At 42.0% G+C, this 15,579-nt stretch overlaps 1 protein-coding gene and 1 pseudogene across 1 annotated transcript in view; both read right to left on the reverse strand.

Moving 5' to 3' along the window:
* The window catches only part of Me3 (malic enzyme 3), a 200,659-nt gene that overhangs the window by 146,538 nt on the left and 38,542 nt on the right, over positions 1 to 15,579 (reverse strand). The gene's annotated exons all lie outside the window — the stretch shown is intronic.
* On the reverse strand, positions 3,630 to 12,927 carry LOC131895250 (transcription factor A, mitochondrial-like; annotated as a pseudogene).

The raw sequence follows: 15,579 nt of genomic DNA on the forward strand, positions 1-15,579 counted from the left end.
CAGTTCTCTTTCAGCCATCTTCCGTTCACTGATTTTCACCTTTCCCAACATCATCAGCCCCAGGGCTCTCCCACTGCTGCCCAGACAACTGACTGTCTTTCAGTCCTACTTAATTATCATCACCCCTTTCCTCCTCCTCCTCCCCTCCTCTTCCTCTTCTCTATATGTGTGTATGGTATGCACATACGTGTGTGTGTGTGTGTGTGTGTGTGTGTGTGTGTGTGTGTGGTGTTGCAGACACCTGGCCATGTGTATGTGTGCATGCATGTGTAGGCCAGAGATTGGCATCCAGTATCTTCCTTGATTGCTCTCTCTTATGTAAGATAGGGTCTCTTGCTGAACCCAGGGTTCACTGTTTTGGTAAGTCTGACTAGCCAGTTTGCCTTAAAGACCCCCACCCCCACTCCATCTCAGGATGCATGCTGAGATTACAGGCAGCTCTCCACCCTACTCAGATTGTGTGTGGGTTCTGGGATCTGAATTCTGATCCTCATGCTTACACAGCCAGCATTTTACCCACTGATCCTACCCTCAACCCTTGTCCCAGCTCCATCTTGTTTCTAAGAGCTTTTGAAGTCCATTCTCCAATGGCAGGCCTAGGAATTCATGTTGCAGAGGGAAGACTTTGCTTTTTTCCCCTTCCTGTGCCGTCTGAACCAATGAGAACAACAACATTGTCATGTGACCCTTACACAGCAATCACCAGTTCATTGACTCATTACTTCCTAATGCCTTAGGGGACCATGACAGCAGCCATAAGTTAGAAGAGGATTACTTTCACAGGCACTGAGACTGAGACATCACTTGCCTCTAGTCACATTCCTGGCTCTAAGTACAACTTTCACCCCCCCCCCCCAGGCCTCTGACATGCTGTGTGCCTTGGAGTTAGGGAAATATCTCAAGACCTAGTTTAGAAGATTCTTTTTGAAGTGGGTTCAGCTTTGCCAGCAATAGCTCACTACAAAAGAATGAGAGCATCTCTGGCCATTTACAGCTAAACATACAAGTGCTACTCAGAACACTGGTCTAGCCTAACAAGTGGCTTGTCCCTAGAAGCTGTCTCAGGGTGCTTTGGGTGATGTCACATTCCTCTACAAAGGCTTCTCATTATGCTCCAGAAGTTTGACAACAAATGTTCCTGACAATCCACTGACTGATGGGCCCAGATCCTGCTTAGGGCTTAGTCCTTTTTTGGAGCTAATGGAAAACCCTTCCCTGCCACTGGGAAGTGATCCTTATTCCACAGTGCTGATGACTCTCCAATCAAAAAGAGAAGAGGAATTTTAGTATGGTGACATGGTGCCTCTGCTTGTTGATCACTTAACTTAGAGGTCGTTTGTCTGGAAAAAATTTGCTTTAAATTAACTGATGTTTATCTTCCTGTCTCAAACAGCCCTACCTCATTTTTAGTCCATGTGTCACCAGGAAAAGGGAGTATAAATAGGTGAGTTGCTGTTTGTGGTAAATAAAATCAGCCGTCAATGCCAAGCCAGGCTTTGCCTGAAGGTCACTACAGTACCAACGGCCAGAAAAGGAGATAAAGCTTCGTTTCTCAGAAACCAAAGGTTGGATTTTCATTTTGGCCTACTGTGAGCTTTACTATGGCTGCTGCTGCCACTGCTGCCACCCTGGACTGTGCTCTACAGGCTTCTTTCCATGGCTGAGTTTGGGACTCCAATCAGCATTTCGTTTTGAAATGACTTGCTAAGTAAATTCTATCAGCTTCACACATTCACTAAGACACTAAGACATTTAGCAATCCAGCCTCCCCTAAGGATGATCTCAATTGCAAACGTGATTGCATTTCTCCTCATTTAGGATAATCTGACCAGAAGTTACTTCTCAGGCTTACTGGCAGGTCAGTTAGTTGCCTAGCACTTCACAGGGATCTGAGTTGGCTGGCTCCATTTTAATTGGTTCAGAGCCATGCCATGCTCGGCGTTAAATAGTGTGGAAATCAACCTTACTTATTAACCTCTATTTCTACCATTACCCTGATGGCCCTAAGTCAGGTCATCCCAGGACACACACCATGCATTCAGTGAACCAAGCTCTTCTGTGTTCTCATGCCTTTGCTGCCCTCCTGCCCATGTCTAACCCTTCCTGTCAATCAGCATTCTGCAGCCTTCCCTAACTCCATCTTCTCTCCCTCCCCCACCATGCACACCATTAATCATTTCCTCTTGACTTCACAGTACTGTTTACAAACCAGTGAGTTGAGACACGGGTCTTTTGTTTTTCTAGAGGGGAAAAAAATATTCACAGAGAGTCAAATGGATAGCTTTGGAAAAAAATGAATCAGGAAATTGGCCTTTATGAGAGATTTGCAGAGCAGTTGAGGTGGAGTGATGTTCTTGATAGAATGTTTCTGGCTTCCAGTTGAGTGTGTCCAGAAATACAGAAGTATTTTTTTAAAATTTATTTTATCTGTTCTTTCATAATTTCATGCATGTACATAATGTATTTTGCTAACACCCATCCCATTACCTCCTCTAATCTCCCCACTTCTGCTGAACAACTTATTTCCAATAAGTTCCCTTGCACTTTGATGTCTTTTGTGTGTAATGAACTGAGTCTAGTTAAGGTTGCTTAAGGAGCATGGCTGTGGGATTATATACTGTAGCATGGACAGTGTACCAGCAGCTACACCACTAAGTCAGTGATTTTTAACAAAGAATTTTTCTTTTCATTATTGAGCCAAAGTTGGTCTTTCAGTAAACTTAGTGTGTCCTTGGTCTGACTTGAGAATGGTGCCAGACCAACTCTCTACTCAATGAGTCTATGACAATGTTCTCATCTGCTGTCAGTCCTTCAAAAAGAGAGTGGAGCTCTGGAATCATTCTCTAGATGGCTAGGAAAGTGGAATATCAGGGACGGAAATGCTCAGGATACATGATATACTTGAGTGGAAATGGCCTTGTAACACTGCATCTCTCTCTCTCTCTCTCTCTCTCTCTCTCTCTCTCTCTCTCTCTCTCTCTCTCTTTCTCTCTCTCTCTCTCTCTCTTTAGTACATAATTTCTTAGTTTTAACTTTAGGAAAAAGAAAAAGATGAGAAAAGTTTGTTTGTAAATCTTCGTTCCTATCATAAAAAGCTGTTATGATGTCAACAATCACTTATATGTACAAACATCAACTCTACACATGATTTATGCCTAGGAATCTCTTCATCTAATGAGTCTAGAAGCTCCTTTGAATACGCAGTTACATCATAGCTTTGCCAGAGCTGTGAAAGGCAGCTCTGACCCTGGAACATAGGAGGACACACATTCAGGTAACCGTCATCAGTGTAAAAACTTCACATGTAACTGTTAGGAGTGTAAAAGTCACTTCACAGTCTATCTACCTCCATCACACACAGAATAATTCACCACTACATGCAGATGCATGGACAGTCTCATCTCTAGTTCTTAAGCAAAAAGCACAACTCTGCAGAATCTTCCACTGTCAGAGCTTGATATAATAACAGAAATGTATTCAACAGGCAGAGGTCCATGGGCTACAGAAAAAGGAACTGACTATCCAGTGTCAACCAGCCTTATCTTTTCTTATTTGACTATTAAGGCACTGAGACCTAGTTGGTTTCTTGTGCCTAATCACAAAGACAACTCCATCTTCTATCTTAATTCTCAGTGATTCACATTGCTTTGAATGAGATCACTTCGTCCAACTTCAGCCATTTGCTCTTCCCAAGACTTCATTTCATTATCATAATGAATTCTATCATCTTTAGCAAGCTGAATGGATACCTGCTTTTCATCACTAGATAGGTTTTTCCAAGCCTCATTTATAGTCTTCAGTTTTCCCTGAGCAGTGTGATCTGTAGCCTCTTGAAAGCTTTCAGATACGTAAATGTTGTATGCTGATTGAGATCTTTTTGGTTTTCCAAGCAACATTAATTATTTCTTTTTTACTAACACTTGCTTTTTCATACGTTTTTGCCTGACTTCTTTCTCAAAAGATACCAACTGACTTGGAGTTAGCTGGTCTTTAAATCTGCTGATAGCTTCTTTGTACGCTTTCCATTCTGCCTTAAAATCAGCTTCATACACTTTTTTTTTCTGCATCCGGTAGTTCCCTCCACGTGGCTGCAATTTTTCTAACCAGTTCTGAAAGTTTTGCATCTGGGTGTTTAGCTTTAAATCTGGGTAGCTGTTCTGTAGAAAACCGAAGGTATGAACTCATAGGTTTCTTTGGATAATTACCCGTTAGATGAAAATCATTTCGGAATACAGACAAGGCTGAGCAGCAAGGGCATGCGACCCCCACAGCCCACGCACATCTCGGCCCCCGAGCGCCTGAGTGCCCTTAGCATGCCCCACATGGCCCGGAACAGCGCCAACACTCTGACGATGCGCTAGCCCAGTACGGCTCGCAGACAGCCGTCGTCTCACAACACCATGATGCCTACACACAGCCAAACAACCCGCGTGGGAGCCCCGGGGGTTTGTTATCATGCCCGCCGCGCACGTGGCACTCAACACTGCATCTCTTGTGCTAGAAAGGACAATGCGCAGACTCTTCACGCACATGCCTATTGGTTATTTCCAACTGTTTGGCAGTAGGCAGTACTTTTGGGGATGTAAACACATTCTGACACAGAATTGAGTCCAGTATAAGCATAAGCAGTATACTCCTTGAATATAAGTTTATGGTATAAAACAAAAGACCCAAAGAACCCAGAGGGTGTTTGTCAAACAGATAAGGAGGTTCCAGAAATTCCACAATGAGCCTAACTCTAAAGCTCAGCTGCAGCGAAGAGTCCAAGAGACAAAGCCTGTCTCTCTCTGTGCATCTATGTACCACTTGCTTAATTTAGGAAAAGTTCTTAGGAGAGGCCACTGTGGAGAGCTGAAGACCATGCTACAGTGAAATCCAGTTCTAGCAAAATTAATTTTTCATGGGATTCAAACAGTCTGGGCTGTGTGTGAATGGAGTTTGGGAAAGAATTCTGGGGGTTTCGTTTGAGGAGGATCTCTTGCTATAGTGATGTCCACAAGTAGGGATTCAACAGTTTTTCCTGAAGTCAGAGCAATGGACTCAAGCACACTGTAGCTCCCTCTAGAGGTGAGAGCATGCAGCTGCCTGTGGAGCTCTGGGGCTTGGATCCTGCTCTAACTCCTGAAGGGCAGAGTCAAAAGGAATACAAATGGCTGTGGCTAGGGAGGAAGAATGTGGGGGATGGGCATGCTCAAGGCACGCTATACACCTGTGTGGAAATGACCTTGTAACATTGCATTGCTATAGCAACAGTAATAATAATAACAATAAAACAAACACTGGGAGTTATCAGTTCTTTTCCTTCATTACAATTTTATTGGTTAAAAAACTAAAAGTACATTTTATACATGGGTGAAGTTCTCAGAATGCATAGAAAGAATTAAAAATGATGTACTAAAAAAAGGACTTCAAAATTTAAACGACATGAAAGTTTTCTTATTTTCTACACAGCAAGGCTGAGATCAAACCTACTGTGAGTACACATCTTATGAAAGAGGCTGTAGCCTGTAATATGAGATTGCAAATTAGATAACTTGATTATAACTGATGATTTGTGGTACAGTGGAAGGAAGGAAGTAAAAAAATTCCACAATTACTCCCTAGATGTGTTGGCTCCTGGAAGGGTGTAGCTCGAATCTTAAATGGTCTTTTAATAAAAAACACGGAGCCAGATATTGGAGTAAATGCTAAAAGATCAGAGAGACAAAGGAACAAGCCACCTTTTACCCTTAGGACTCCTCAGCCTGAAAAGCCCCTACCTGAAAGGGATGCTTCTGCCGAAAAGCCTTTAGTTCCTGTCTCCTCATGCCTTATATACCTTTCTCTGCCCACCCATCACTTCCTGGGATTAAAGGCATGTGTGCTTTCCAGTACTGGGATTAAAAGTGTGTGTGCTACCACTGCCTGGCTCTGTTTTCTCTCCTAGATTGAGTCAATCTCATGTAGTCCAGGGTGGCTTTGAACTCACAGATATCCAGACAGACCTCTGCTTCCCGAGTGCTAGGATTAAAGGTGTGTGCCACCACTGTCTGTCCTCTATGCTTAATCTAGTGGCTTGTTCTGTTCTCTGATTTTCAGGCAAATTTTACTAGGGTACACAGTATATCACCACAGAAGTGCACCCATCTTGGCTTGAGGATGACATCATTACCACTGTCATCATTGGAGTACCAATCACCAAACACTTATTACCTGTCTGGGACTAAGTAAACACTTGCATTTTCTCATGAAACTTCTTTTAGGTGGATAGTAAAATAGCACCAATTTACAGACCTGGAAGCAGGAATCCATAGCTGGGTTTTTCACTCTTTGCTCTTTGGAGGCCCGCCACCCAGCTCCCAAATAAATACCCAGAGACTTATTCTTAATTCTGAATGCCCAGCTTTAGCTTGTCTTGTTTCTAGCCAGCTTTTCTTAAATTGTCCCATATATCTTTTGCCCTTCTCTATCTATATACTTTTCTTTCCTTCTTACTCCATGACTGGTTGAGTGGCTGGGTGGCCGCCCCTTGGTGTCTTCCTTTCCTTCTCCTTTTCTCACTCCTCGTTCTTCTTGTCTTCTCCTCCTATTTATTCTCTCTGCCTGGCAGCCCTGCCTATCCCTCTCCTGCCTAGCTATTGGCCATTCAGTTGTTTATTAGACCAATCAGGTGTTTTAGGCAGGCAACGAGACACAGCTTTACAGAGTTAAACAAATGCAACATAAAAGAATGCAATGTATCTTTGCATCATTAAACAAATGTTCCACAGCATAAACAAATGTAACACATCTTAAACTAATATTCTACAACAGGAATCTATCAAAGCTAAGTACTTTGTACAAGATCATACATTTAGCATGGGGTGATTTAGGAATCTGAATTTGGTTCTTAGCACTTAAACACAATAAAACAGTGCTTTCTCATTAGATAAAATTGGTCTCAGTGAGATAAGTGGTGAGCCCTACCGGCAAATGGGGCTGTTAGTGTTTGTTGGAATGAAAGTGCACATTGAATGCTTAATCTAACATGAATACTCAATGAAAATCAGCCCCTAACCTCACAAGGGACCAGGGTTCTGACTGTGCAATCTGTACCTTCAAGAGCATATATACACTAGCAGACAGCCACTGTTGTTTCATTTGTTTTGTGTGTGAATGTTTTGTTTGCACACACGTACAGTGCCCAAGGAGGCCAGCAGGCATCGAATCCTCTGCGATCGGGATTACAGATGGTTCTGAGCCACCACGGGGATTCTGGGAATCGAACTCAGGTCCTCTAGAAGAGCAGCCAGTGCTCTTAACCACTGAGCCAGCTCTCCAGGCCCTTAGCTGCTGTTATTTAATATTTGATTTTTTGCCACCTTGACCTGCGTGCTCTCTATACTAGGGCATAATGAACATGTGTAAAACTAATTACTGAATGCCTGAATTCTACTAGGCTTTCTCTAAGGAGCTTAAAGTGACCTAGGAATGATAAAAATCTGTGCACACAAATGCACATACCTGTAAATACCCATTAGTATATAGAAGTGAGCTAACGTATATTGAAGAATATATAATGCTCATTCCTCACTATTATAAACCAGTAAGATTTGCCCAGGCACGAGGAAACATTTGAAAAAATATTGATCACAAAATAGTTTGCAGTAGCAAAAGTTAGGAACAGCATGAAAGTTCACCTATGCAAGCATGGAGAAGTACATGTGAGTTTAGTGGTACAAGGAGATTGAAATAAGTTGAATAAAACTAAATGTTCAGCATGGATGAGTTTCAAAACACAGTTGGCAAAAACAATGGTAATGCTAGTTCACACCTGTTATGCTGGGCACTATTCTATTGTTTATATGTATTAACTCATTTTGTCCTTATAACCTTTTCAGCCCACCATAGAAACGAGGATGTTGAAAAATAGCTACATTTGACCTGTTTTCAAAAGTTTAAACATGACCAAAGAGGTTTAAGATTATCCACATATGTAGGGAAAGCATACAAACATACATGGGAATCAAGAAACATAATGAGGAGGAACATGTGATCAGTGAGGAAAACAGCGGGGAGACAGATGCAATGATAATATGCCACTCTTTAAGTCACATGATTTGTGTGTACATGTGCACAAGTGTGTGGTCAGTGTACGGTCACAGTGTGTGGTCATAGGATGGTCTTGCATGTTGTTCCTCAAGTGCCTTCATCTTTATTTTTGGTCATTTGTGCTACCCCTGAACTACACTCACAGCTTTGTTTCTGTTTATTTTGCTTTTGTGACAGTGTCTTTTACTGGCTTGCAACTTGCCAAGTAGGTTATACTAACTGGCTTGCAAGCTGGAGGGACACATGACTCTACCTTCTCAGTGCTGAGATTACAAGCATGCACCTCCATGCCTGGCCTTTTTTTCTTTTTTTACCCCCATGGGTTCTGGGAATCAAATGTATACCTTGGTGCTTGCAAGGCAGGTTAATTTACCAAGTTATCTCCAAAGCCTAGTAATCGGATTTTTAAAAAAGTTATACTTTTTTTCTATGTCTGAACTATTTTATAATTAAGAAAATGATCTATAAGTAGAAACTAAACACCTCGAGAGCCCAGTGGAAAGAAACATCATCCAGTTATCTCATGGAGAAAGGATCACTTGTCCTGAGTCTACTCATGAGGAGGACAATGTGGGAATTTAGCCAATGTGAAATCGTTGCTAACAGTACATGAAGTAAGCTGTGCACTGAATGGGAAGATGAAGCGAGGCTCAGAGTGAGAAGAGAAGGTCCACTTTCCATTCCAAGGCCCCAGGAGACGGGCTCAGGTCCTGGACAACACCCTACTTTGCCTTTCCTCCGTAGTCATTGCTGGGAAACTGGGAGATGCTCCTCTTTCTGCTCATGGTGACTGGATAAATGATTCAGCTGGCTGCCTGTGGTTCTCTTTCAGACCGTGGGTGGGTTGGGGCCATTGTCTGCTGCTCAGAGGCAGACTGGTTGCCAGGGAGGATCTGTGTTAGCAAATGTGAATAGCAACTTAGATTTGAGAGAAGGATGAGCACTTGCTGCAACCCAGAACTGAGACATAGCCTGGCTGATGGGAAGCAGGTGGTACGTGCGATACATGTTTTGCTGCTTAGGACCCAGCCAACTGTTTTCTAGAAATGCCAGTTCTTATGCAGCTTTGGGCTAGGATAGCCCCAAATTCCAGATGCTGCATCAAACTAAGATGATTCCTCAAATGGTTTTGATCTTGCCTTCAATTTCCTCCCTATGCTACTGCCTATTCTTCCAGAACACACTGTGTTTGTAGAACATACTGCTATACTGTAGAACTGTTTCTCTGGGTGTTTGACTAAGCACCTGTAGTTAGGATCAGAAAGTCTGTGGTGGCCTAACTTAGAGCCTGGACTGTTGTTCACCAGAGTCTCGGTGGGCAATAGTGGTGACTGCTTGGTTTCCCTGCTGCACATTCAAGAGAACAACAAAAACCATATCTGGAAAAAAAGTGAGCATCCTATATAGAAGGGCCTGTTAATAGATGTGGACAGATACACACACACACACACACACACACACACACACACACACACACACACAGAGTGTGTATGTATTTTTTATATGTGCAAATAATATTCAGCTAAAGGAAATCCTGTGACTTATGACAATGTGGGTGAGTCCAGAGGACATTATTTTGAGTGAACTATGCCAGATACAGGAAGATAAATACTAGATGATCTCACACATAAGAGAAACTAAAAAAGGCAGTCACAGAAACTAAAAGTAGAATTGTAGTTGCTAGAGGTGGGGTCTGGAGAGACACTGTTAGGAAGGCAAAACTTAATTACAAGACAAGAAAGCTCTGGGTCTGACACATAGTAAAGTGACAGTGGTTAGGAAGCGTTGTGTGCCTGACACTTTGGAAAAGGGTAGATTTTAATGTTCTCACCAGAGTAAAGCAGGGGTGCGCGAGCTAAATCGTTTGATAGTGGTCATCACAACACAATGTATTACATGTACCAATAACCACAGTGTAGACCTTCAGTCTAGATAATTGCTGTTGGTCAATCGTGCCTCAATAGATCTGGGAGAAAAAAGAAAAGGGATGAATGTCTATATAATGCTTCATTGAGAGAAAATAATAAAATAAATTTGTAAAAAGAATATAGGCCATTAATTAAAAGAACAGGGACACCCAGAAGTTGAGATTGCAGCAAAAGCCTGGATTGTTGACTCATCCTCTGGTTCTACAGGTTGGATCTTGGAAAACCTACCCAGTTTTCTATAACAGTTTTCTCACTTGAAATGCAAAGGCAATATTGGCCATCATCTATCTACCATCTACTGAGTATTCACTGTGTGCCTAGCCCTATGTTTGGAACTTTGAAATAGAATCCCACATTTTTTTTAATCTCTTACCTCTAAGAAGGAACTGGGGAAGAGACGGTTAAATAAATTGTCCTGGTGATTCTGCTAATAAATTGTGGAGTGGGGACTCCAATGCAGGTTGCCCTCTTCTGAAATGATTAAGTGTAGAATTAATATACAGGGTTGGAATATGTTTTTGCTGTGAGTTCTAGAGCCCCTGTGCGTCATATAAGCAGACTGGAGACCCATTTCCTTTCTCTCTGGGCCATCAGTAGGATGACTAGATAGCAAGGGCTCCCTAAAGGAAAAGCATCCATCTGTGAGAGACACAGGTCTCCCACTTTCCAGGTTTGGTGCTCTTACCATGGGCCTAAGTATCTTGGCTTTCTGCTTCTTGGCAATGGTCACCGTCTTAGGGTTTCAACTCTGGGTAGGAATAGTTGCTAACTTCTCTTTCTTGATGGGTGCAGAAATAATGGTTTTGAGGTGGATGACTCATTCAAAATCACAGAGCTAGGAAGAGTCCACCGCTGTCTGGGTGTGCCCTTGCCTTCACAAGGTGGTATGGGGATCTGCTGGTGTGCGAGTGCCATGGAACAACTCGTTCCTCCTTTTGAGTAGCACTCTCCCTACTCAAGAAATGTTAGCATCTTGCTCTTGGTGGTGCTGTGGCTTGGGGGTTGAAATTGGGCCTCACTCATGGGTCGTACTCTCTGGGATTCTTTTATGAAATCACCTGTTGTAGTCACAAAATGTTCCTGTAGTGGCTTAAAAGCAAATTCCTTTGAGGGTGTTTTTGTTTTTTCCCCCCTCCCTCCCTCTGTCCTTCTCTTTTTTCTTTTCTTACAATACAAACCCAGAACCATTTAAATGGCATGGAATGTACAGAAAATTAGAACAAAGTAGAATGGCAAAGCTGGCCACCCCAGGACAGCCATTGTTGACATTTTCTGTGTTTTCCTCTGGTCACTTTGGGACAATGCCTGTGTTGTTAGTGATGACTAAAAGGAATGCTCTATTATATCTTTTCCCTCAACTAAATAGTGTCCATATTATAGCCCACTTTTGTAAATGTCTTTTTAAGATGCTGATAATACACCATTTTGTGCATGTTCTATAATTTACTTAACTATGTTCCTGTTGTTAGGCATTTGTGTGAGTTTTAAATGTTCCATCATCATAAATAACAGCCCATTTTTTTCCTCCCCTGAATAAGCCCTTTGTGATATTTAGGCTTATTTCTCTTAGAACAATTTTCAACATGAAAATACTGGAACTTCTTTATATTGAAAACATTATTTCATTAAGAATTTAGTGCTGACACCAGTTCTCAAGCTGCTTTATCATTACAGAAATATTCAAGTCACCTTGGGGTTTTCAATTAAATTAGTATCTTAAATAAACTTTTTATAGAGGCCATGCGAAGGTTCTATTTCACACATTGATAGAATTTAAAATTGAATAACAAATAGAAACTTATGATGTAAATATGTCTAAAAATGACAGTGACAGCACCAGAAAGTGGCTAGAACAAGGCTTGCAGGTCAGGTACGTGGTGCATGCCTGCAGTCCCAGCACTTGGTAAACTGAGGCAGAATGAACTTCCAGGCCAGCCTGAGCTACACAGTGAGAGCCTGTCCCCAAAATAGCCTGGTCTGATTGTGAGGAAAATAAAACGAGGCAAACACAGTTAGGGGACATTCTACAGGATGTCTGAGCAATGGGACCTCAACATTGTGAACAATAAGAAACTCCTAAGGACACCATCACAGACATCACAGTGAAACACACCGTAGTCTCCTGCATGGAGCCCTGGAACAGAAAGACAGTGGAAAACTGTTGAAATCCAGCTAACATCCGGATTTTAGTTAACAACAATAGGGCACCATTGCTTTCTTAGCTTGGACCAACGTGCTGGAGAAACGTTACACACCGAGGACACACAAGAGGTGCTGTGAACTCTCCATGCCATCCAGACACATTCTCTGTAAACCTAAAATTCTCCAAAATGTTTAAAAGATGAAGAGCAAGAACCCTGCAGCCTGGTTTGGTTTTGAGTCCCGAAGTTGGCATTTGCTATAGCTGACTAGCCTTGAACAATTGTGTCTGAGTTTCAGTTCACCTATTATATACAAAGAGAATAATCTACATCATACCGGTAATGATGTAGACATAATTAGCATTGGGACTGGCACAATTCAGCACTCATTGGTTTAGACTGAGGGTGCTTCTTTCCAGTTTTTAGTTTCTTTATGGCAACTAAGAATTTTATAAAATAGAAATGCAGGGTTATGTAAAAAGTGGAAGATTAAAAGGCCTCATTAAAATTCTAGATTCAACATAAAGGATCCATTACCCGAATCTGGAAAAGGTAACTGATGTGGGATTTGGGGTCATGATTTCGTTTTTCTATGTAGTTATTGGGTCGTTCCCTAAGAATAGGTGTAGTGAGAACATGCAAGATATTAAGGAGACTCCCATGTTCTAGCCCTGACTGCCCAAACACCCAACTTACAAATGCCCATTGTAAGACGTGGACATGCTTTCATTTTGGCTGCTCAGAAAAACAATCTGGCAGAACACTGAAAATGGCCTGTGCTTGGCCATTGTCCAAAGGCAAATTATTTTAGTATGAAAGTCTAAGGAAAATAATTTAACCACAAGTTCTGTGTGCAGGAAAGGAAAAATAACCAAAGGGGAAAGAAAAACACACACTGGCTTTCTCACATATACAATTCCCTTTGCTGGGCGCTAAACTGCAGCACAGATGTGTAACCTGATCTAAAAGTTAGACTCTAAACGACAAAGGCAAAGTAAAGAATTCAAAATGTCAAAAGGCATTCTGAGCTTTGATATTAAACTGTCGTAGAAGCCTATGAATGGGGACAGTTGAAACAAACTATAATGCCACCAGCCTAGAGACTAGGACAACATGTGAGTTTTCCTGGGGACTCGATTTTTTATTCTCCCTGGTTAGAGAAGACAATAACAGACCAAAGAAGGGTTTTGTCTAAGTCCAGCCCGTGAACCAGTGGGTTTACTGGTGTTTCAGGAGCACAGGTGACTCGGAGAGCCACATCATCAGAAACCCCCTACTCCTGCACAGGTGACCACTCATGAAAGCTGCCTTCCTGGAGTCCCTTGTACCACTTTCATACATCTATTCCGAGAAGTCTCCTGTCCCACAGCACCTTATTACTTCTGTCACCTCTGAAAAGGGCCTTGTGAGTATTTTGAGTCTCATGAGCTTCCCACATCTCTGCAGGAGGGAGTGTTCCAATCTGGAGGAAACAGCTACAACACAGGCCTTGAGTCCAGAGCTACTGAAAGGATCGTGGACTGTCTCATAGGTATCGTACATCTCAGTCTCCTCATTCTAAAAATTGTGGTAACAGTGACATAACAAGACCCTATAGAGTTAACACAAAGGTTAAACGAGGTAACACATGTAAAGACTGTTCATGCCAAGCTCTCAAAAAGGGAGCAATGAAGAGACACCAGGGACTGGAGAGATGGCTCAGTGCTTAAGAGCACATAGAATTCTTTCAGGGGACCTGAGTTAAGTTCCCAGCACCCGCACTGGGTAGTTCACAAACACTCCAGTAAATCTAACTCCAGGGGATCCAACATCCTCTTCTGGCCTCCACAGATACCTGTGTTCTTGTGAAAATGTCTATATACAGACATACACACATACACATACACATTCCCTTCTCCCCCAAGTAAAGACCACCAGTGAAGTCTGACTTATAAGTGACCTGGCTAAATACATGCCTTCATTGAGCAACTTACAATCTTACTAATATAAATAGCTATTTCTATTAGTATGAAAGTTTATGGACTAGTACTGAAGCTGCGTACTGAATTATTACACCGAGGGGCAAACATATGGCATTGATTAACTTCAGCTTCTTTCTTGCTGCAAAATTGGACCTTGCTTTTCAATGTGATGCTTTTTGGAAGTAGAGAGAAAGACGGGTGTGGACCAAACGTCGTCATACATTAATTAGAGGCAGCAAATTTATCGTTTGGGTGTGAGCTTGATTAGCTAATTAATGTTCTTCCAGCTATGAGAACTAGAAGGATCCATAGCAGTAATTCATTTACCCAGGGGATGAGTTTTTTCATGGAAGCAAATTTTCTGATATACTTATATAACACCAAGAGTGCTAAATTTTGATATTTTTGGATAAAAATGGAAAAATAAAACACTTCGTTATCTGTTTCCTGCTCCAGATTACAAACATCTGTCTTATCTCCCCTTGAATCAAGGGCCCTGAGCACAGTACCTGGCGTTTACTAGACATTCAGTAAATGCTTTATTAAAGTGAAGTGTGTGACTCATATTCCTGACCTTAAGCAGAGGGAATAGATGTGATCAGCCTTATCATTAAGTACGGTCATTGTTCAAAGCATAATAACCATGTATCCTTTCATGCCAACAAAGCCCTCTGAGGCAATTTGCTCTCATAAAGTGGTCTAAGATGTGATTTTAGTTTTCTTTCCAGTGTGCTTTTTAAGTTTTCCACCCTCTCTCTTATCAAAAAGGCATCAGCCGTTGTGGCTAGCCATCCTGCGGAGGTTGGCTGTTTTCTCACATGTTGTGCATTGTGATACCAGGAACCCAACTGCTTAGGATCCTATCTGAAAGTAAGAGTATATTAAGGTTCATGCAAGGGTGGGCAGAACTACAGCCGAACTCAGATCTTTGGGTTGCAATGACTTCTTTTAGGAGAGATGACAGGCACCGTTACCAGTCACCCCCCTGGAGAGATAGACTCAGCTACTAGTTTACATTAATATAATACTTTTTTTTTTTTCTGATCAAAAGTTTTAAAATTCCAGTACTCTGCTAAATCTGCCAACGTCTGTTCTCCTGAGCCTCAGCCCACGTATTTTGACCAGGCTGGCTTCACCTAATCCTCAACTCAGATCGTTTTCCCATCAGAGTGTGAGCTTTCTCATGCTTGTGATTGGTTAAGCTCTGGCCAAGCTCCTGGAGAGAGAGCCTCCTCCCAAACAAGGGTTGGGTTGGGATCCAGGGGTCAGTTGATGTCAGGGAGTTCTTCCAGGTCTCACAGTGAGGTGCCCAGACCATAATGTTTCTGTGTTGAGTCTAGATCAGAAATTAAAAACAAAACAAATAACAACAACAACAAAAACACCACCACCACCACCACCACCTATTCTCACTGTCTCCAAATTCCTCTCTGATTGCTTTGGGAAAAATTCTTGGCCTATTTGATATATTCATTTTCC

This window comes from Peromyscus eremicus, chromosome 1 (genome assembly GCF_949786415.1).
Source record: "Peromyscus eremicus chromosome 1, PerEre_H2_v1, whole genome shotgun sequence".
Classification (NCBI taxonomy): Eukaryota; Metazoa; Chordata; class Mammalia; order Rodentia; family Cricetidae; genus Peromyscus; species Peromyscus eremicus.